We start from the raw sequence: 25,446 nt of genomic DNA on the forward strand, positions 1-25,446 counted from the left end.
AAATATTTTGGACCGCTAGAAATCAACACTACATTCAGTTCTGTTAAAATGTGCACATACCTAAGTGTACAGCTTCATGCTCAATCTGGATTGGGTTTTAGAATTTAACATCCAGATTGTGCTCATTTACTGAACTTTGACTCACAATGCGGAGAGGTTTGTAATTAAACAAACTGTCTTTCTTTTATATTCAGCTAACCTGTAGGATAAGTTCTGAATTCTAGTACATTCAGTGCAGGACAGAACCAGAGATAGATCAAGTAAAAGACTAAAAATTAATAAAATATATATGCAAGACTTCAGCATCAACTGCCTCATTTTAAAGATGTTGTCCTATTAAGTCACATTTCTTGGTAATGTTGGATGTAGTCTGAATCTACACACTTGCAGAAAGAGAAAATAGCAAACTTGATCACCTAGCTTCTATAAAGAAAAAAAAGGGGGGAGGTGATAGCAAATATGGCTTGGAAGGTTTTTTGCTTGTTTATATATATATATATATATTTTCCTGTTTTTAAAAAGAAAGCAATTTTGCACAGAGAAGAGCACGTTTCCAGAAAATTACTTACCCTGAATATGTTTTAATTATTTATAGCATCTTGCGGAATATCTTCAAAGCTGCATTAAAGTCACTTTCTCCTGTACAGACAAATGAATTGCTAGAATAACTGCCATCTTTATGGAAGCTGCAAAATAGGAGACCCCTATATCAACGTAAAGGAAGCAGAACAACAAAGTTCTTAAGCTTGAATTTGAAGAATGCGATTACTATAAAGTGAGTGAGTGATACTGCATAGCCCCCATCAAGATTTCCAGTTCTTTTGTCTTATGGGGGAATACTCATGAGAATCTCCTACAGGATATTTCTACACTGCCCCTTAAGAAGACAAACCACAGCTTGCCTCTTGACTGTCCATCACAGTGATCCTTACAGGTAAAGAACAACAATCAAAAAAAAACCCACCAAACAAATTAATTAGATAAGTTCTCAAACTGTGAATTCCAAAGTCTTTTCTCACAATGTTTTCTGTCAGAAGAGTTGATGGGTACCAGTATGGAAATGCCATGGTCACAGCTTCACACAAAACCTAAGGAGCAGAGACAACTGCCCAGACCTAGAGAGCAAGAGGAGGACAAGTACATTTCTTGCCTCTACCCCACTGTTCTCTTTAGTCACTTAGACTAAGTGTCTCTGTATAAACACTACCTGGTAAAGAGTCTCTGCAGAGTCTGAGAACCAAAATACAATGAGATTTGAAGGAGTTTTACACCAATTTCACTGTACTTCAGAACTTACAGAAGAGCTCTTAATAGCCCACCCCAAAGTAATTCAGTGTTTTTATTTGTACTTTTTCTCCTTAAAGAAAAAGACTATATCATTAACTACTCTACCATGAATTACTGTGAAAAGTATATCAGACTTTCTGCTCTGAATAACAATGATTTCTTATTCCAGTACATGTAATCTAGTATAGTAATTTAGCCAGAATGCATATTTTTGAAAATTAATATAATCTATGAAAACAAATTATGATTTTTCCTTATTTTGTGTGTTATTTTCATTCCTGTATTACTGGATATTGCTTCTTCCCATGAATTTCATATGAACTTCAGATTAGACTATAGATAACTGCACCTTAAAATAAAAAAAAAAAAAAGAAACTTTAAATAATATCTTAGAATAAAGCAAGTATGCACTGTCTCACTCGGTATATATTTACATTTAATTTTCATGCTTAAAGGACTTGCATTACAGTCTCCGAGCTGAACTTTAATGCAAGCTGTGAGTAGAGAACATCATCTTCATTAAGCATCAACCAGCAATCAAACAAATAAGAACGTTTCAAAGTAGTATTCCCACCCTGCAGGGTTCTAGTAAAGGAAATAATAAAGTGAAATATGAAAAATAAAACTGTTCTTCAAGAAGAACAGATCTAATTAAAAGGAAGACCTAACAACTTCATGGATTAATTGGGAGCCAACTGAGATAATTAGACCTCTGGGAATACGATTACACCCATCATAAACTGCTTTTTTTCACAACTACAGGTTAAGTGCTTAAAGCTTTAATTGGGGGCAGCACTAAAAGGAAAGTGGAACTTGCACAGAAGAATTAATATTTGGTGAAGCAATATGCTGAAGTACTTTGGCATCGTTAAAAACCACATTATTATTTTTCCCCAAGTGCATGGGATTCTTGGAGCCAAGCTGACAACCGTGGTTACAATTTGTACCAATCAAAAAATGCTCACACTATTACACTTTGACCTATAAACCACATGTAGCTACTCTGTACATTAGTAGCTCAAATACAGTTTCACCCTCTGTGATTACAGTTTAAATGAGCTGTTATTTTAATACTTACATACACTATGACAGTGTCTGCAGACAAACTATGTCTTCCAAAAGAAATCTATCCTGAGAATATTGTGCTTTTTTAAAAAAAAGAAAAAAGAAAGAAAGAAAGAATAATCTTGAGACCTGGTAAACTAATGCAAGTAATAACTACTTCTCAAAATTGCTAGCAGGACTAATTTTAGTTAAGCTACTTGAAAAGAAACAATCCAATATTATAATGCAGGTGTTACAGAAACCTTGGCATCCAGCTGATGAATTGTGTGTCCATAAGACAGCCTGGAAAGCACAGTAGGAAAGCCTTACTAATACAACACAAAGGTAGTCAAAACTCCTGCTATGATCTCCTCTTGGTGTCATGAAAACACCTGCAGAAGAGAGATCCATATTTTCTAAAGAACCATATGTCCTTTCCTAAATAGTAGCCGTCAAAATAAGTATGTGTTATTTGCAATTACAAATTTTATTGGCATGCAAAATAACCTATTTCAATACTATTTCACCACCTTTCTTTTTGAGATTATATACAACAAATCAAAGAGTCACAGTCTGTAATAGTTCTAAAATACTGTGCAATATATGGAATCTGATTTACTCTGATACAATTTTCATTTCAAACAAATTACATGGTCCACAGGAATCCAGAGTGATAAGAGAGATTAACTACAATTAATTAATCATCACTAAAACTGTAATTTAGAAAAGGTCAAAGTAGTTCTTTAGACAGGTGTATTTCAGTGGTTTTTAAACATGTTCTTCTCTGAATGCACACACCATAACTAGTACCTCTATGGTCAATTTGTTAAAATATTTTCAAGCCATTCTTAGATTAAAATAGCAAAGCATTGCACCTGAAAATTATTCTTTTTAAAATTGTTTGACATCCACTTCATCTTGTCCCAGCTTTGTCAAGCTGTCAAGATCCAGCTGTAAGGCTCTACCTACACAATTAAGTTGTAGTTATCCATTTACCCATTAAGAGTTTCTCAAAGACTAAGAACAACCCTACAAGTCTGATGCAGTTATCGCAGCTAATAAGCATCCTACGGAATTTTGCTCATTGTTGTTCAAGATGCCTTGTTTCTTGTCTGTTTTGCCATGGTTCTTCTCCATTTTTTCCCAAATTCCTGGCTCCTGTTATCAGCAAGTCAGATTTCTCCCCTCACCCATATTTTAGACCCCATCTAGTAACACGAATTTGGGTGAACAAGAAGCCAGGCTGGAGAAAGTTGTTCAGGCCAATGGCTTCCCATCATGTACAGACTGGCAGATTTCTTGGGTCCTCCAGTTCTCTGACCCTTTTTCTAGCCTCTAGCGATGTTCCCACCTTGTTCTTTGAATTGGAACAGTTCACATCTCTTCCTGTTTATGACTTCTTCTAGCTTCAAAACTTCTAACCTGGTCCTGATGATTGCGACTATCCTATAGGGAGATGCATTAATTGCCATGACTGCAGATGTCAGTTTTAGTCAAAGAATTGGTGTAATAAATTTGGGTAAAACATCATGACTTTGTAAAATAAGAATAAACGTCTCATTAATAAGTGGTGTCTAACTTGTAACTTGGTATAAGAAAGAAACACTGCAATCATAAAGTAGATCTATTGGAAATGCTATGCAACACAGTATATTCTCCAATCGTATTTTACACTACAATTAAAAATCTCTTTCTCTAAAAAAAAACAAAAAAACACAAACAAACAAACAAACAAACAAAAAAACAATTACAGTTCAACAGTTAAAAACAGTTAAACAGTTCAAATACATTGCATTTGAAGCCAAGACTGTCAATTGATTCTAACTTTTTCTGTATTCCTTCTGGATTCAGACACTAATGAACCAATGGTTATCAGCATGACTTTGCTGAAATACTGTTACATTAATGAGTTTGAATCAGCTGCTCAGACAGTTTGGCTGAAAAAGATGTCTGCTCAGGAAATATATTTAGGGGATGAACATTAATGTTAAGCTTTAGTCCTTTAAATTTAGTTGATTACAAACATGATGCCTGAAACCTTTTTTGCATTGGGCTTGATTAGACACTGCACTGAATAAATTAGGCTGTATATAAATCTGTCTTATTTATCTTTAATGCAAAAACACTGGGCCAAGTTCTTCTCTTCATTATACAATTCATAATCCCATTGGCGTCCTTTGTTACACCAATGAAAACCACTGGTGAATTTGTCACTATCATGTTGAAGTCAGCATTATTCAAAACTAAAAGTTATTCCCCCAGTTGTACAATACCTCTATATTATCCTATCTAAGACTGGCACAAACTCCAGTGGGGTCATATATCCCTGGAATTAACATTCTGGCATGAAATGGCAACAGGGATTTACATATGACATTGCTTAAATTAATTCTTTCTGTTGTCTTCAGTACAGCACTTCCCTGGAGCACCTTTAGTCACTCAATCCACATAGAATGAGAAGACTCATTGTATATTAGTCTATTAAAGGAAGCAGATTATGAATCACCATTCATGTATCTTGCCTTTAAGAAAAACCTCTTCACAAAATGGTGATGATAGGATTATTCCTGAATGAATCACCATCTGCATCTGTGAGAAGGTAAAGATGATACACCTGAAGGAAACGACTCAGCATTGTGCAGGCCAAAGGGTATGTTTGAAATGAGGACGGGTCAAGGGCAACAGATGAGAAACCTATATCTGCCACCTTCTTTTCCCCTTTATCCCTACACATTTCCTAGACTATGTCCTGAAGTTAAAAAAAAAAAAAAAAAAAAAAAAAAAAAAAGTAGATTTTAAAAATATTAAAAATACTTCAAGTCAATTCAGCTGAGAAACCTGAAACAACAGTTCTGAACACAGTATTTTAAAAATATTTTAGTGACACCTGTCCTATATAGGAAGCAGCTGTATTTATCTTGTTTAAGTCAGACACCAGCACTTGAGGTTTATTTAACTCCAAGGTTATATTATAAACCCCCTTGAGAGGATTCACAATTCACAAAGTGACGTATTGTTATTATCACCAAAGTGAACTATATTCAACAAAGGAGTACTCAGTGGGCAATAATTCTATAGTGTATAATTATAATTGTCTTTCCCCATCCCAAGATTAAATTTGTTTTCACATTAAAAATAAATAAATAAATAAAATAAAAATAGTGCTCCAACTGTATCTACTCATGCAAATACAAATATATCCAAAGAGATTAGTTTTAACAATTAAACAATTCTTTACCTTGAGTTTCTGCATAAGCCTCACATAAACTATTATTTTCTTGGATCAGCTAGTGCTTGTCCTTTCTTCCTAGCATTACTGTAGGATTTTTTCTTCTTCTGAGTGTATGACACTGCTATCCAGTATAATTATCATCTCCTATCTACATTATAATTAAGGTCTTGTTTATTCTGTTGATTACTGTAAATGCCTTGAAAAAAGCAAAAATCTCTTCAGCTTTTTTCATCAGTATAAAAGACTGTGCTGCTCCAATTTATGAATTATTGCAGTTTATGCAGCATTGCTGTCATCTTTAACTAGCTAAAATTGGCAGACTTATCACCTAAAACCTAAGGTCATATTCCATTTTTAGTTGCATTTGTAGAAATTTAGAAAATTTCCTTCAGTCTACGCTCTTTGGAAGATTGCAGGTAGTTAGAATGGATAAGAATCCTATACTGATGTGGGATAAAGGGCAATAAACTTAACTGATAGCTCAGGAATTTTCATACAGGGGACCACAAGATATTCTTTATTGGTATAATAGGATTAAATAGTCTTGCAGTGCATTGAGCATCCAATGATGAATAATATTTTATCAGTGTATCATACCACCTGTTGTTTACACAGCAACAGTGAGCTCCAAACTACACAAGGGATCACATTACAGGTACCTTGGGCAAGCAATGTATGAAATACCTTCAGAATAAGAAAAAAAAACACAGCTACATTCATGCAACACTGCATCTGAGGAAACAAGTCCTTGGACACTGTACAAATGAAATGTGATCTAATACATTTGCATGATGAAATGCCATCCCGTGTAGATTAATTTGCTTGCATTCACATGAATTAACAGAATTGCATGTCGTAATCTATGTCCCTATGTTACTTTTATTTTATTTGAATTTGCTACAAAATCTTTCTGTTATTCCAAAAGTAGGTCTGTGTTTCTATTGAGGAGCTAGATGTGTGATCAGAAATATCCTAGCTGAAAAATACAAGGCAAAGCTGAAAAATACAAGGCAAAGATTCTCTTTGCCTCTCACACTTCCCCTCTTTTTCTTTCTTTCTCTTCCGCTTCCTTTTTCTTCTCAATATACCCATATGATTATTATAGAATAATAAATCATACCTTATCCACATCTTCTGTGGTCTTTAACCAAACATTTTATCTACCTACTTGGCTGGGTGTTTTGTTTTTTCTTTTGGTTTCTTTCTTTTTGTTTTTCTAAAGACGAAATATTTCCCACAACCTTGTGAAGACACAGCTTTCGTCCATAAAGCCTTTAGCAGTAGCAGTAAGACTTCAAATGGAAATCTGAGAGGTGGTACCTCTGACTACCAAATATAGATTGAAATCAAGTACAAGTCAGAAGCAATTCTTCTACTGACCCAGTTTGTAAGAATGGATTTGTGCATCTGTTCCACCACCTTTCAGAAAACGTGCCACTGAAAAGTGCCTACCACACCAGTGAAAAATAGATATGAAACAAACACAGTCAGAATGAATTTAAGAATGTTTGTAGAAGAGTAAGAGAAGTATGTGAGGACACCTTGCTGTTCAACACATACTTGAAATGACACTAATTCTAACTAACTGTAGACTTGAACTCTGCAGCCTCTCTAATTGGCCTTCCTTGTCACACTTAATTTGTTCTGATTTTATTTTAAACAATTATTAAATACAAATGAAAACACTGAAAGCTATTTTGCTCCATTAGCCCTTTGCATTCCACCCTACATTCAGGCTCTACATCAACAACTGCTGTAGCAATACTGTTTCTTTCAGGATAAAGACAAAACATGGACTACAACCAATTTTTAATCAGCTGTACAGATGGGTTTATTTCAGAAATGCATTAGGCCGCACAGATGGAAGTTCCCGAATGCCTGAAAAGGTGCTAAAATGGTTACTGATATTACAAAGGAATAAAAAAGCATCACTAGAAAATACAATTAGAAGGGACTTTGTCTCTTAATGGTTTATTAGCTCAGAACTTAAATTTTGTCCTTGGTGTGTGGAAAAGAGTTTTCTGGGGGGAAAAGGGAAAACATACATCAGATTAAGTACGAAAACTGTTTTCTGTCCCTTAAGAAAACATGCAGTTTTACAAATATCTAGCTCACTATGATACTTGATATGATACCCAGTGAAACCAGCCAAAAATGTGACATAGTATTTTTAACTATTAAACAATGGAACGAATAGTGGAACCCTGAACAGTAGTTAAAAATAAATTTCTGCAAGGATCGGTGATGAAAATGGTTTATATGCGCTTACTGATATTTTGCTTTTGAGCAGCTTTATTATAAACTTACAGATTTTGTGCCTATAAAAGTTAACTGAATGATCATAACTTTATGAGCATATGAACAGGTGATAGTATTCATCAGCTCCTGAAGCACTGTGCCAGCTTACTATCACAATGCCAAATGTCCTAATGTGCATTTTGGAAATAACATATAAATAGGACAAGTCATGAGTAATTGTGATCATTACAGATTCCTGTGGTCTTGTTTGAAAGAATGGAAGGCTGCAGATACAGTGTAATCTGTATGCTCAGAGAATTAACTTTTCTCCATCTTTATTGGGATGTTTTGAGTCATTCGAGGAATACATTTGCATACATACTGAGTTGGGACCGTTTATGGTGGATCAGGAACAATCTGTCCTAATGTACAGGAGGGTGCACCATAATCTTACGCAGAGCTTTTGCTCTGGATATTTTATTTATAATATGCTCTTGTTAAGGTTTCCCAGCTTTCAGTACTATGTATAAGAGGTTTTCATTGTCCAAAATTCTAGTTTGTCTTCCATGCTACAGACATAGTTCTGTGATAAGCAGAGTACCGCATCAGATAAGCACATCAATCTTTGTTTTTACTGTTAAATAGCCTGTGATAATATGTAAATACACACTTATGTAACATGATATACAAAGCAGGCACCAACGATACACATATTTTACTAGATACAAAAAGGTACAGTGATCAAGAAAGATAGTAATTCTCATTTTAAAATGTAGCTTACAACAGAATGAAAAATGTTCTCAAGAATCGATGACCTGCATGAAGGGACAGAGTGCACAACACAAGTTTGTGAGGAGTGGCTGATACCCCAGAGGGCTGTGCTGCGTTCAGAGGGACTTAGAGAGGCTGGAGAGTTGGGCAGAGAGGAACCTCATGAAAAAGCAAATGCAGTGTCCTTCAGCTAGGGAGGAATACCCCATTTACCAGTACAGGCTGGGGTTGACCTGATGGAGAGCAGTTTTGCAGAGAAGGACCTGGATGTCATGGTGGACAACAAGTTGACCATGAGGCAGCAGTGTGCCCTCGTGGCCAAGAAGGCCAATGGGATCCTGGGGTACATTAAGAAGAGCGTCTCCAGCAGGTCAAGGGAGGTGATCCTGCCCCTCTACTCAGCCCTAGTGAGGCCGCACCTGGCCTACTGTGTCCAGTTCTGGACTCTCCATTGCAAGAGGGACATGGAGCTACCAGAGCATAGGGCTACAAAGATAATACTGGAACATCTGTACTGTGAGGAGGGCTGAGAGAGATGGGCCTGTTCAGCCTGGAGAGGAGAAGGCTGAGTGGGAGGATCTTATCAATGTGTACAAATACCTTAAGAGAGGGTGTCAAGAGGATGGAGCCAGACTGTTTTCAGTGGTGGATAACAACAAGACAAGAGACAACAACCAGAAACTGAAACACAGGAAGTTCCACCTGAATCTGAGGAAAAACTTCATGACTGTGAAGTAACAGAGCACTGGAGCAGGTTGCCCAGAGAGATTGTGGAGTCTCCATCTTTGGAAATATTCAAAATCCTTCAGGACACAATCCTGTGCAATGTGCTATAGGTCACCCTGTCATGCACAGAGCTTAGACAAGATGGTCTTCAAAGGTCCCTTCTAACCTTAATCATTCTGTGATTCTGCAAAGTAGACAGTAAGTTTTGAAAGAATCCTGGTGAGATTGGCATGGCCAAATATTAAAGGCAAAAATATTGTATAGTTTGTTTCTCCATAAGGAAAAATAAATAAATAAATAAATAAAAATAAAATTAAGAGGCTGTAAAAGGTTATAGAAGCCTGCTTCTTTCTGATTCTCAGAAGAGTAATAAATGCTTATTATGTATGTATGACAGATATTAAAAATGAAGAGAGGCATGATTCAGAGCTAGAGTCATTTTGTGAAAAACAAATTCAGCCAAATACTCATTTTTTTACAAGATTAATTTCTGTTTGACAGAGGTAATATTAATAATGCAACATAAGCTTCTATTAAAAAAAAAAAAAAGGTTTCTGACTCTCACAACATTTTACTAGTGAAACCAGGCATTAAAATCAAGTCTTTACACATTAAGTAAGTACAAAATGTCTAGTTAGTAGGTGTCAAAATGTAAAGGTAAACAGGAATTCATTATCAAGCAGCTTTATTTCTACTGATCTTTAGGGATCAAATCTTGGTGCTGTGATTTAAGATTTTTATGAAGATGCTCATGACATAAAGATTAGGTAATAAAAAATTAGGTAATAGGTAAAAGGTTAGAATAAAAGAAGTCATTGATTAGGACAAATTGGGATCAGACTGCAATCTTAGCCCAAGTAAACTATGTACTTTAACATATGATACAGTCACAAGTTAAAAATGTACCTGAAGAATAGCAGGGCGAGGGTGGGAGGGAAACAAACAAAACAAACAAACATGTGGATAATATGCAGCTAGATAAATATGTCCAGGAGGATTTCAGGGTCATTATGGGTAATCAGCTGAACACAGAATCATAGAATCACAAAATGTTTAAGGTTGGAAGGGACATCTAGAGGCCAACTAGTCCAACCCCTCTGCACATGCAGGGTCACCTAGAGCACGTGGTACAGGACTGCATCCAAGCGGGTTTGGAAGATCTCCAGAGAAGGAGACTCCATAACCTCTCTGGGCAGCCTGTTCCAGTGCTCTGTCACCCTCACTGTCAAGAAAGTTTTTCTTAAGTTCCTGTGGAACTTTTGGTGTTTCAGTTTGTGGCCATTACCTCTAGTTCTGTCGGTGGCCCCAGTGAAAAGAGGACAGCGCCATCTTCCTCACTGCCTCCCTTGAGGTACTTATAGACACTGATTAGATCTCCTCTCAGCCTTCTCTTCTCCAGGCTGAAGTTACATAAATATCTTTTCAATTAAAAAAAAAAATCCTGTGACAATTTAAAAGCATAGGAGTCATCTGTGCTTTCAGGTTTAACATAGGCATCTTTTCAAGGAAGTAGAATCCTCTGTAATTTCATGCAGTCCACTCATGATTGAGTTCCTATAAAAGGCACATCTCCTGACCATTTTCAAGAGAAAGAGAAGGAAAAACAGGTCAGCCTTACCCCTCAGAGAGTCTTTCTGAAGCCATGTCCAGGAACATATGGGACAAGGATATGACTGGAAACAGCCCACATGGATTTATCAAGTTCAAATTTTGCCTGATCAACTTGATTGACTTGCGTCATCACACAAGTCAATGACTGCATCCAGGAAAAAAAAAAATTACATTGACATTCTTAAGGCTTTTGACACTGTCACCCACCATATACTTCCAGATGAACCACTGAGACATGATGTGGATGGGTGGACAATAAAGTGGCTGCAAATTGCCTGGACTGGCAAGTTTAAAGGATTGTGATCAGAAGTACACAGTCCAATCAGTCACCGGTGGTGCTCCTTAAGATTTGATAATGGGGCCAATATTGCCTAAACATTTGATGTCTTTATTAATGACCCAGATCATATGGAGCACCTTCACAAATGATATCAAGCTGCAGTGGGAGGTCAGAAGAGCACTCTGCACTGCAGAGCATGACTACTTCTCAGAAAGACCTTGGCAGGCTGGAGAAATGGGCAAGAGAATTCCCATGAAGTCTGGCTATCCCAACCACAAACTCTTTTGCCTTTGGAGGGAATAACCTCATGCAACAATGCAGATTGGGGGTCAACTGGATAGAAAATAGCTCTGAAGAAAAGGACCTTGGGAAACTCAGGAGAACACAGAAATATCTCTCAGTAGTGTGGCATGGCAGCAATGATGGCCAACTGCATGTGGAGCTGTACTAGTAAAAATGTAATCTGTCAGGGAGTATTTTTTGTTTCCTTTCAGCCCATACTTCATCTGGATTACCGTGTCCAGTCTTGAGCATTCTGCCTTAAACTGGGAACTGGCTCTTCAGAGATTCCTTCTAACCTAAATTATTTTATGATTCTATGACTACGACTTATGCACATCTTCACCAGATCGATTAAGAATACAAGTCAGAAGATTTGATACTCTAAAACTTACATATTTGGTTGGTCTTAGAAACATGCAGTCCTACAGGCAATTTACTTTTACATTATAAAAGACTACATCTTACCCAAAGTCTTGACACATCTGCTAAAATCGGGGCCTAGCAAGCCGAGAGTGGGTGAAGTATAGAAGCCAGATCAAGGAGTGTTATAGTGTTCTTTCAGGTTAAATTTAAAACTCATTTTGAAAAGCTGAAGTTCTCCCTAGTCAGTCTCAGAAAAACATGAATGATAATACAGATAAAACTCTGCAACTACTGAAAAAGAACTGGGATCACAGAAAGCTTCAAGTTTGACATTAATCCAACATCCATCCATATGCACATCTCAGCCTTACAAGAGGTGATGGCTGAGAAACAAGTCTCAGTTTTCCATACGGTTTTTCAAAAGTTGTAAGTTGTGAAATGGAAATTATTTTTTTGTAAGTGATACTATACTATTGACAGCTATTGACTGTAGACTTATGAGTGAATAATGCATCTCTCTCATGAATAAAATGAAGACAGCCAACTATCAAACATATCAAGATATTATGCACCCCTTAAAAAATGCAGTGTATGCTGAAATTGAGTAAGATGTGTTTTTTTCAAACCTATTATTTTGGTAACAGTAATGCAAAAACAGTAAAGGAAAATATGCCAACACCAATCAGGAAAGAGACTTACTGATAATACTAATGGCAGCAAAAATATATTTGTTTCACCATATCTAAAATTATAGTTGTGAAAATAACACTATTCCTTAAATAAACATTCAGTTGAATTTCAGTAGATGAGATGCAGTAAGTTAAAGTAATCCCTTGCAAAATCCATTTTTTTTAAACATGGCTGTCAAAGAATGGAGATGGTTATGACAGCTAGCTTTAACACAGCAGTTATGCAGCTATAAAAAGGTAACCAAGAAACACAAAACCTGGCCCTCCAAACCTACACTGAAGCCCTGAAAGATGTTCTAATCATCAGGCTAGAATATAACCATTCCCTACTCTTCCTGAAGACATTGGTCTGTTGTGCAGTCAAGAACGAAGGCTTTATAATTGTGGAAGGAAATGAGGGAGTCTAAAAGTATAAGCACAAACTGAGGAGAAGGAAGTCCCTGGCATCAATCCCTACTCCCAAAGATTTTATCTAATTCTAATCAAATGAAAGAAGCAGCCTTGGAAGGATTTCTCCCACCTAAGTTAGCAATTTCAACAGAAGAAGATGGTATCAGGCTTTCTCTTGTACTTTCTTGTACTTTTTCTTGTACTTTGGATATCTAAATACTGTGTTAAATATTATTTTTAATCTAATGACTTTGGATGAACAATAAAAAAAATACTAAAAAATCATCTTATGACTTATTTTAATGTGAAAGGGTCACTAGCAAATCATTCACCACATATGTTGTTCTGCATCTGTCACTGAAATATCTATACTCTCTAATCACACTTTTATTGAAGTCTTACAGCATAATAAAACACATCGCTAAAGTGTCCCCTGCTATCAGTAATACGCAGTGGCTGGACTTAAAGGTTTTATCAGAACTGTGATAATAAATTATCAGCCAAAACAACTCAAAGAGCATATTACTACTACAAGAAAAGTGGAAGGAGCCTATTTGCCAAGAAGGCAACTACACTGATGTAATAAATGAAACTGATAAGAAGTAGAACAGGACATTCTGATTATTTTAGCAGACTATAATGGCCACTTGTCATAAAAAGAAAAAAAAGGACTTAAAGATTATTGCATATATAAAAGCCTTGTCATATGCATGTGTAGAATATTTAACTAACTATTGTGAAGAAAATATTTTTTTTTCACATAAACACGGACAACATTTCCCTTTATCTTTCATGGAATTTAAGGTTCTCCATCATTTAACTTTTTTTTTTTTTAACTTTTTTTTTTCTTTTTCTTTTTTTAAGGTGGGATCCACTGGATTTTATTTTTGTCAATAGGCATTTTTTATTGTTTAACAACTTCCATCCAGAATAAACATAAATAGGTATTTAAAATTTGAAAGCAGAAAAAGAGTTAGGAACTCATTTTCTCAAGCAAGAATTGCACTGGAGATTTTACCATCTTGTTGTGCTTGATTATTGAAGCTTTATTTTCATTGGTTTCTGAAAAATACTACTGCATTCAAAATACTACTACTATATTCAAGAAAATAGATGAAATGCTATTAGCTTTAATACCTTTTTAAACAGTCTGCTGAAGTAATAATAGATTTTAAAGCAAGTACACTCATTAAACCATTTTTTACCACCATTGTGGTTTCCCTGTTTGCCACACGAATCTCTAAACCTGACACTGTTAATTACAATGATAATATGTGGCATTTGAACACTTGATTAACTTCTTGTTATTTTTAAGGCAGACATAGGACCTTAAAGAGACAGAGAATTGAAGAATTCTACCATCAAACTTAAAGAGTATTATCAAAGTAGTCTAAAAGTAGTACTGCTTGCCCTTTCATTCACTAGGAAATAAGCTGCATAAGATTTCCAGTGCAAAGCTACCAATTTCTTCAAACTGTGAAAATTAAATTTTATTTGAAAGACAATAAGCTAATTCTACAGGTATGAGACATACACTAGCACTCATCAAAATTTTATCGATGGGAAAGGTCTGAAGCTGTCGTACTATTACATGTATACCCAATTTAGATTTTAAGCCACTTTTACTTAAAAAATTGGCTGCAACTCTCTCATGGCTTGAGGCATAGTTTCAATACTGCTTTCTTGTGTCAAAAACACCTGTCTTTTTACTTCAGTGCCAGAAGGGCTTAGCATCTTGTCAGTGAAGTAACATAGCCTGCACATTTATAGGTGTCACTCACTTTACCATCTGTTTCTTAGGATAACAGTCACCACTATCACCCAACCTCTACCAGGGGCTCTAACAGCCTTTATGCATTAAGGTTTAGATCTACAATGAAGAGCAGCTAGCAGTATTTCACGACTTCCAGCTTTAACCTTAATTCTGTGAGCACCCAATATTACATGAAATTAATGACTACCCTGATACTAAATTTTTATCAAAAAAAATTACTTTTATTTGAAGTGGTACAGCAATTAATTGTCTAACAAACATCCTCGTGTCACACACTTTATAAAATATTAACAGAAAACTGTATGCACATAAATACCAGCCCTCATACCACATCCAAATCTACACCATAGGCAGCATATCTCAAATCTCAATAGATAGGACCAACATCATCAGTAATCCTAAATTACATTGTAGTAATAAAGTTATTAATCAGATAATTTGGCAAATGGATTAATGATAAATCAGTGCAGTGTGGAAAAAAAAACATATTTAACTTATCTATTAGCAAACAAAAAAGGTGTTATTTTTAAGACTATTTGGAGGGATTTTTTTCCCAGAAACTACAATTTACTAATGCTATCTTCTTATTGAAAAGAAAGTTAAAATAATTAGACGAAGTTGTGGACTCCCATTGCATGCCTCTTTGTATCACTGTAGTTATAAATTTAGCAGAAACATCCAGGATCAAAATCAGAAGAGTTTTTGATGCAAGGGTGACATATGAATGTTGCTATGAGAAAATATATAAATAGTGGCATTTAAGTTTGAGTAGTGAGAAGAGAAATATTTTATCTAGAATAGAATTTAAGACATGTTCAAATGTTTTTCTCCTTTAGGGATCTATGTAATCATGAAGCATGAGACAGGTCCAAGTTTTACAGTTTATATGACCGATATTCATCCAAATGGAAGAGGTACTATCAAGAATTTACAGTTGTGTGATCTGAAACAAACATTGTTCCAGAAAAAATCATATTATACTACATGTAAACATCATTTTATACTTCCGCTGATGCTAATATATTAATTAAGAAGCACTTATGTCTCCTATGATTTGTCCTTGGCCAGAAAGTAGCACTTTATCAACTGCAGAATCAGAAAGGGCCAAACTAAACGTTAAAATACAGTTAAAACGTTAAAAATACAGCTCCACATTAAAATCTCTGCAAGGACTTTCTAATGATAATGTTTTGGTTGTTACAAGATTCATGTCCACAGGTCTAAAGGAAAACACTGAAAACAGCTAACAGAGGTAAATTTTCTATAGAACTTCCTTCTTCTAAATGCATATCCTTGTCCAAATTATTTGGAATAGCATAACCTCCTTTTTCTTCAATCTCATGCTTCATAATACACCACATTATTATCCTCTTCACTACTGTTCTTAGAACCGGACACATGAAAGGGTGGACCGTGATCACTGAGATGGCCCTGAGCTGCCATAAAGTTTTGCATAAAGTCTCCTCCTTTCCTTTTATAAAGCAAGCAAACGAATGCAGCTGCTGCCCCACATTTCTCTGTAGCTGCACTGCCTGTCTGCCAAGTCAGTCAGTAAGTGAGCTCGAAAGCAACAGTAAACACACTCATGTTGGCAAAATGAACTTCTAAGTCAGTGCATACTGTACACTTGTGAACAAATATTTTATTCAAAATCTGAGTGTAGACTGCAGCTATTAAACAGCAGCTTTCAGAGAGTCTAAACAGTGTTTTCTGCTCTCTCCTCTCCACCTCGTAGCAATTTTTTCAGCTTGCTGGATGAAATCTGTTGCTTTCTCAGATGGGAGATGATGGCTGCTGTGCAGCCTTTCAGTTGTAAGTTGTGTGTGTGCTGAATTAATTGGAAGGATATCTTCCTCCTCTTCCCACTCTATCAAATTTATTATTTATTTATGGGCAAAACAGTGTCTATTGCCACCACTGCACCACCCTTTCAAAAGTCATTTGTGCAGTCACGTTAATAAAGCATCCTACCACTCTGTAATTACCGTGGTCTGTAAGGAGCAATTTTTTGTAGTTATCGTTAGCTGCCGGCTAAGCAGTGCTCTTGGCATTCAGTTGCAGCTGGCCAGCGTTTTTCCACGAGGCCCAATTTTCTTCCCATTTTGAATTGAAAAAGCAGCATCCTGGAAGTCCTCAGCCAAGTCAGCTGGTCTGCCACGCTATGACATTTAGGCTGTGTGGGTGTAGGGGCTGCACACGGTGCCATCTCCGTACAGCGATTCAGTCTCTCACAGAGCAACACAGCAGTGTCAGCGCAATGCTCTCATTACCGTGCAAATATTACTTGTAACCATTAGTCTTCTCTCCTCGATTAGTGACAGTTGGTTAAGCTGTGCCTCCAGCCTGCTTTAGTTGCTGGCAGCGTTACCAACTCTAACTTGTCTCCCATTTGGAAAGTAAACTGGGGAAAGATGGTGTTCACCAGCCACAATTTTTGGTTGTGAGAGGGATAAAAAAGGCAATGGAATAAACTTATTTGAAAATATTATGAAACTAATTGATAGGTAAACAAATGATACTAGGACAGATTAATTTCTTTTTTTTTATTATTTTATTTTCTCCTTGTGAGAGTGAGAGGAATTAGATATCTGACACTGGGAAAGATTAATTTCTTTCTTTTTTTCTTTTTCTTTTCTCCTTGTGAGGATGGGAGGAATTATCTACTATGTGCCAGGTTTGAATTATGGAATATTGTTAGGAAAGGGTTATTTTTTTTCAGCTGGATGTATCAGAATGGATTTGAAAGGTCAGTTGTAAAAAGGCAGTCCTTTCTTCTACATTTGAAATCCAATTAAAATCAACAGAAAACAGAATTCTCTAGGTTGAGCGATAAAAGATATTTCTCTGATAAATCTTGTAGGGCAAATAGTCTACTGATATAAATGGGCATAACTCCACTGATGTCACATGGAACCACTTTTTCATAGAACCAAAAATTTGGGTGCTATGCCTGTGCAACAGGTCTCCTAAACAGATGGTTCTTAGATATGATCAGAAAAATCAAAACTTGCCTATGTGCTAAATCAACATGAGATTTTAGATTATAAAAATACTGTAAGCCTAGGAGTGCTCAAACTAATGGCTCAGAAGAGCACTTCTACCATCTTGAATACATAATATAAAGCTTGAAGGCTGATAACACTGAAGACTTATTGTACCCTGTTTACTTCGGCTCTGAAAACATGATTTTTATCTCTACTTGTACTGCAAATGTTTTGGTATTTTTTGTTTGTAAAGCTCTATTAAGCACTTGGGGATACAAAAGATACATCACTGTTTCCATTATTCATAATATCAAAAATTCCTACTTTCTTTTGATGAAATCTCTTTAAATGAGCTATTCCTGTTAATTATAACCTGAATACTGAAACTTTTACAAGCTGTTCAGGAACTGCATTTTGTTACAATTCAGTAAATAAAATTAGCTCTGTAAGATCTCTCACATAATGAGAATAAATCTCGAACCTTACTTTTCCTTATGACCTCATAAGTACTGCCAAATTTATCAATCCAACTAACTGCTCTATCACAAAATACCATGCCTCACTCCTAAATATGACTTCTTCCAGCAGCCCTTCCACATAGAGAGATTCTGCAGTTCTTACTACTAAAGGTCGGGCAACAGAGCACACATTGAATGACAAGCAGGGGTTAACATGCTGCAAACAGTCTGCTATCAAGAGCACTCTGATAAATGTCAGAAGGCTGGCAAGCTGCAAGAAGCCCATCATTAAGACACTTAATAATAACAAAAACAACAATAATAACAATAGAGACTTAACAGAAATCAATATATGAGCAAGCTACATGTATTAACCTGTCTGTATCAGTCAGTCACCTGTGGACATCTGACCTACTTCCATGATGTCCTCCTACAGTGATACAAGCTTTTCTTCTTCACAGCAGGTAGTAATCTTCCAGGAAGACCTGCTGAGAACTACAGGTATCCTTACTTGCTGACCTCTCAAATTGTTTTGGTGATACGGGCATTTCTGCAGTCTATGTACCTTTTGCTCTCACTCAGAATTTCCCTTTTTCTCTCCGCAATCCAGAAACTGCAGAGAACGAGAAGATTGTAAAACGGAAAGGCGAATATCAGCTGTAGTGGCAAAGTTCAATATACTTTAAATAAACAGCATGCTCTGAATTATTTTTGTTTGCATATTGTCATGTCTTGGTAAAAGGAAAACCTTTTGGCTATCATGTTGCAGTCAGTTTAGATTATTGTTCCTACACATTGCATTTTTTTTTTTACTGAACCTATGAAAAGTCAAGACATCTCTATTTTCTCAAAGTTCAGATTCACTTATCTAGTGCCACTTACAAGATATATTTAGATGAACTCTGCTTAAATCTAAAATAAATGTTTTATATTCACTGTACATCAAAGAAGAAAGTAACACAGAGAAAACAAACGTTCATGTTAATCTCTCTCTCTCTGAAATAATATCCTATCTCCTCTACTTCTGTCCCTCTCTTCTTTCCTGAATTCTTACAGAAAGTAAAAGGGAAAAAAAGTCCTGCTGACTTCACAGCTCAGGAAACAGCAACAAAAATCCAAAATCTTCATAAAATAACTTATGTGCTTCTAACTATATTTTCAGAATAATATTAGAAGATTCATTCTATGTCATCTTACCTACTTTATGTTGCTCTACTGTAGATACAAAAGAAAAAGAAAAAAATACATGTTTCTATCTGAAGTACTCTTTGGGACTGATTAATACAATTATAAACAGTTATATTTGCAGTGCAACAAATTTCCATCTAAAACCAAAATGAAGTTTACAATTGCTTCAGGCTCTGTGAGAATTAACACTTCATTGAATATTAATGAATAAGTCTTTGTGACCAATTGTTATGCAAATAATACTTGGGTCAGAATTTATAAAAAATGTATTTATTTCAGGATAAAATACAGGAAGATTAGAAAAAAATAAGGACTTCCACAATATAGTGAGTTAACCAATTAATGCTCACACCGTAGTATTATTAAACTTTTGGTTTTGTTAATGATTTTGCACAACTAGGCAATATTATTGGTTCATACCAATTTCTCCTTACTATGAAAACTCAGTATCCTAGAACTTTCTATCTCTAAACTTCTTTTGGAATAAAACAATTCATATTCATAAACTTCATAAATCTGCTCAAAACAAAGCAGATACTGACATCCTGTTTATGTCGCCATATATTTCATATTACCGAGTCTAAGATCATGTCATAGTAGAATTTTTTCCCTAAGAAAAGTTAGCTTTTCTTCTGTAAATTTACGTATTAGAAGTGCTTGCATGATTAGAGCTACAGTGTCATCCTTCTAGCACAGCCTTAAGAGAAAGTGTTGTAAAATCAGAGTATTGCCTACTCAGTATTGGTTTTACAAAAGTTGCATCAGTTCTTTTTCCTTGAATTGCAGCATTGTTTCAACATGCTCTTAAAATGTGTCTGTCAAATAACAGAGACATAATTTTTCATAACGCTTCCAATGAACCGGGGAGGGGGGAAGAGGAGGATAATATGTTTCATGTTTTTCTGTTACTCTGTAAAGAAACCTGAATTTGATATTGGCATTGTGCTAAAGCCGTGCGAGATAAAGAGAGAAAAATAATTTGGTTCTACTTGCTCTTTATGCTAGAATAAGCCATATAAGAGGCAATGGTAAGAAAAGGTAAATTGCTAAGAAGTCAGGGAGAGAACTAACATATTAGCAGTAATAATATAAATTATATAGATTTTTTTTTAAATTGTATGGTAGAAACACTAACAGATAGCCCTTTAAAATAACAAGATAGACATAAAGTATAGAAGCTTTTACTAATCTCATGGCATGTTGCTAGTGTTCAGTTTATTAAAGTGAAATATATAGTTTTACAAATGAGATCAACTCTTGAGTACCTGAAACAAATGGATGTAATTAATTATGGTGTCAGCCTCTCTAGAAGAGGGCATCACGTCAGCAGAAAAATGAGCAAGGACGTCTTGTTTTAGACCTTTTGCCATAATGGCAATTGTTTCCTTGCATCTCTTTTCTCCTCTTGCTTTCAAACTGATGTGTGATCTCCAGTATAAAAAAACAGTTTTAAAAGCCATCAAATTCAGAAAATGTAATACAGATTGCTGTATTTTACAAGGTTGCTGCTGCAGTGGTGAGGTACTGTCAGACACCCACCTACCACACATACATATATTCATGAGCCATATTAACCACGTATCCTTGTCCAAAACAAATTTATGATAATTATCACTCCAATTTCACACCACTGCAATTTCATAATATTCTGAAATAGGAAAGCTTCATCTACCAACTCTACAGAGTTAATGCTGAGCTATTAGCCATGCATTAGAGGAGGGACTGCAAGTCCCACTAGCAACTTAATGCAGCCACTGTAGCCAGAGCCATGTATTCAATGAAGCAATACTTTTCCTTTTGCTGTCAATCTTCGGTACCAGAGCAGCAGGGTTTTATTTTATCTTCCCTTTTTTTCCTATTTCACAAGGGTATTTAAAATTTGATCACAACAATGGTTCAGTTCATATGCATATTACAAACTGCTTTGGGGACTGCTCAGTGCAAAATGGGCGGATAATGTTACAGATTAACTTGACTCTGGAGTGTGAACTGTCAGCTATATCCTTTAGCTGGGGAAAAGATTTTAAACACTACCTGGAAAATTGCGAGGCCTAATCTTTCTGCTGTGCTGGTTTGCAGTATAATCCGCATAATGTGAATGTGCTTTCCATCTGACTGAGGCAGGCATGCTGTTAAGTGATTTGAGCGATTTGCCTGGTATAATAACCAGTTGTCTCTGTCTCACTGGATGCCAGGAACTTCTTGAAAATCTCTGGCTACAGCTTGACACAGACTGCTGAGTAGCCACAAAACTGCTTGATAAAAAGCACCAGTTTTGTCCAGTATAAATCAATAGATTTCCGCTGCAATAGCTGTATTTGACTACGGCACTCTGCTGTTATCAAGTAGGGAACCTGTTCTGACTATTTTAACTTCAGAGTATGTATCTTTTTCCCAGCTGGTCTTCAACACAGCAGGGAGGGCTGCGATGTGTGCTCTGAATTTTTTAGCCAAAGAATGTTCAAAATTCACAGCAGTCCACAAGCCTCCAGACAAAGATTAACTGCAAATACTTTTCAATGCTGATATCAAATCATTTTCCTAAACTAAAGTAAAGTGTGGATCTCCAAACATGAGCTTAAATCTAAACTGGGAAGATTTTCCAGTAATTCTCAGTATTTTCATACCTGACACTACCCTCTTTTTCTAAAACAAGCAAAAAACAAAAGCAGATCTCACACAAGCAACTACATGGAGTCACTCTCCCTGTAATTAGTTGAAATAACTTGTTGTCAGTGAAAGGAAGTTGGAATGGCCCTTCTCATACAGACAAATAAATGTTATTGTCATTATTTCCTCTGTTCCAATTACTCACTAAAATAATTTTTAGGAAACTAGAACCTGGATATCCTCATGTCGTAAGAAGAATAATCAACTTTGTTCTCTGTAAAATTAGAATTACATCTGGAGAAAAAAAGAGCATAGCTTTTCCAAATCTGCATGCCACTGAAACTAGAAAAATGTCACAAGTTAAATGTTTCCTATTATATTTTTCCTTTTTGTGCCTTTTAATTTTGTACTTTATACCTAACAGAGTATACCGAAGATTCGCTCAAAACACATACGATCTCAATAAGTTGGTTTGAGAACACAGCAATAGTATCAAAGTATCTGCTGGTGATTTTGAGAAGGTGACTTTCTTTTTTTTTTTTTCTTTCTTTTTTTTTTTTTTTTTTAACTCTGGAAATGTCATTTGTAACAAAGATGGGGGCTTATTTCCTAGCAGAAAATCTTGATTCCACTAAGGTTGATCAAATTTTTGGCCATTACTCCAATAAAGCCTATACTCGATTATTTGGCAGTCCTTTAAAATACATGGATATTTATATTTCCCTACGGTGTAAATGTTCTGTGGGAATAATACTTACTAAGGCTTTTGAGTTTACTCAGCTACTAAACTGTAAGTTTCACATAGATATCTGATAAAGTAGATAGCTCATTCTCTGGGCGCTTTCCAGTATTTCCTGTTTTCCATAATAAGTTTGCAAAAGTCCACTGACAACAGCATTCCACATAAATTTCCAAGAGTCATATGGGCATCTCAAAGCACTCTTCTGAAATTATTTGATTCTAAACTTTAATTGTATATACTTGCAAAATGAGGTTCAAAGAGGTTGAATAATTAGTAGTTGCAATACCGAAAAATATAGCATGGAAAAGCTCTAAGTATTTCTGTCATTTAGTTGGTGTAAAAAGACCTCTAAGAATGTGAGTGGCTGCTAACAGACAATATCTCAAGTGAGAGATGTTCCTTTACAATTACTAGGAGACTATCACAATCCAGTAGTTAAGTGGCCTCTGCCTGGGATGCAAAACATTCAAAACAAACAAACAAACAAACAAAAACTTTTCTTAAATATCTCTAGTTTCTTCTAATCTGATTTTGTAACTATCTTTCAAATTTTGGGTTGGATACTTTGAAACTAACAATTTCATTTATGTTCTGGATCAGCATGTACAGCACTGTTACATGCTGATTTTGACACGAGTTCTTTTGAGAACCTTGGCAAGTTTTCTAGCCTCTCCTAATCAGAAAGTGAAGAGAGAAACTCCACATTTCTGCCATGTCGAGAGAAAAGGAGATGACTGAAGAAACCAGAATAATCCTGCAGAATATGCAAAACCAGAGCAAGTCCTGAATCTAAAAATAAGATGTAAAGAGCAGTTGAGATCACACTATTTACCTTTGGGGAGGAGACAAAGGAGCTTAAAATGCCAACCATAAGAAAGAGGTGAAAGATGTGGAAGAAAACAGCACACATCAGTTCAGACTTCTTTCTCAAAGAGCTTGCAGGAATGATGGACTGGACATATTGGTATGGAATAAAATGGCATCCATTCAGTAGCATCTTGTCACTCAAAGATGATTTAGGATACGTTTGCTGCGGATGATTGATAATGGTTAAGAACTAACACTGGCAATGTGCATTGGTAATGAATATCAATCTGAAGCTTGATATTCAAGGTTTTGAAGCTTGAAGCTGGTGTGTTTGGGAGTCTGCTAAACACTCCCATCACAGTGAGCTCATACCTTCCTGGTGCACAGAGATCTACATGAATTCAGCAGGAATATAATGTTTACATTGCATATTTCCATGGGCCTTTTCAAAGTTTTCTAAATTTTTAGCAATTCTGCACAGAACAAGGATCTGACCTATTGATCAAGAAATAGTAAAATACGGAGCAATGTGAAACATTTACAGCTTCTCCACCTGCCTACATAATTTTCCTACAGACCTATGTAGTCTTAATGAAGTACCACAGTGGGTATTTTGTTTATTTGTTTTTCTGTTTTCTGTACAAAATGCTTCTAAGGTCATCCCATTGGGGTGACATGGAGGGCAAAGTTAATGCTGTCTATTGTTATGGCCTACATGTGAGTATACGTATTCAGGATACATCTCTTTACCTAGGCCTGAGATGACTTTTGAGGACATGAACAAAAATTTGTGGCCTCATGCACTCACTGAAAGTGTGCATAGAGACACCCACACACATTATTGTATATTTTATAGGTAGATGCTTTGTAATATTGCAGGGGAAGGAGGGATAGAGAAAGAAATGATGTTCTGATATCCCTCACATCTCTCTCATATACTAAAATAAAATGGTTATTAAGTAACCATTATTATAGTATGCACTGATTTATACATAGTTAAAGCTTCTCTTCCCTGGTCATCTGTTCTTTCTGGATACCTCAGACATGACATAGCAGAAATACTATGAGACAGACCTGCAATTAGTTCTCTACAGAATGAATGTTTCAGTGTTACGAACACAGAGAAAGGAAAAGAAAATCCCACCAAACACAAACATTTAGTGCTTTTGAAAATCCATACTGCTTCAGCAGAAAACTGCAGCATGTGAAAAGAAAGAAAAAAATATACAGATAACTATTACAGTTTCTTCTTGTTCAGTGAAATAGCACCTAATATTTAATTCGACACCATTGGAATAGTTTATGGAAATAGTGAAGCTAATGGTGAGGCTATCAGTGGACTTGTTAATTTGTGGTGGCTATTTCTCCTGACCCAATTTCCTTTCTCACTTGAAAATTGTTTCAAATTTCATCTCACTACAATCAGGTTTATTGGAAATATTAATGTCTGTGCTTTCCCCATAAGCCACCAGCAAGGTAATTGACTTGAAAGATGAATTATAACATCTGCATTAACAGAATATAGAGATGTAGTGTAGAGTCTAGCTCTTTGTCCTTTACTGCCCTCCCTTCCTTTACTTTGAATGTGCTCCTGACAATTGAGAACCTTCATTTTTTTGAGTAAGGCAGCCTTGCAAAAGCATCATTAATAATGCACATTACACACTGTGGTTTATAATAGAAAGTTGTTTATCTAAAGGTTCAGGAAGGACTCCTGAAACTTATTTGTTCTCTGAAACAAATTAGATTTTCTATAAACTAGCAAGCTCCTCATGATAGTCATAGATATGTGATAAATGCATGATTTATTAACAATATTTTCCTTAAAGGTACAAAAAGAGAAAGGGAAGTCACTAGATTGTATGCAAGCTGCTTAATGAATATGCTTCTAGTGAGAAATGATAAGAGGGAAAAATATCCTTAAAATCTTGTATGTAAACTCACATTTAGGTGTGTTCTGCTTACAAAAG

General features: G+C 35.8%; 1 protein-coding gene across 3 annotated transcripts in view; it reads right to left on the reverse strand.

Moving 5' to 3' along the window:
• Positions 1-25,446, reverse strand: part of PCDH9 (protocadherin 9) — a 654,286-nt gene that overhangs the window by 298,064 nt on the left and 330,776 nt on the right. The window lies entirely within an intron of this gene.

This window comes from Tinamus guttatus, unplaced genomic scaffold (assembly GCF_059628265.1).
Source record: "Tinamus guttatus ecotype Peru unplaced genomic scaffold, ASM5962826v1 Tinamus_guttatus_pri_ptg000109l, whole genome shotgun sequence".
Taxonomy (NCBI): Eukaryota; Metazoa; Chordata; class Aves; order Tinamiformes; family Tinamidae; genus Tinamus; species Tinamus guttatus.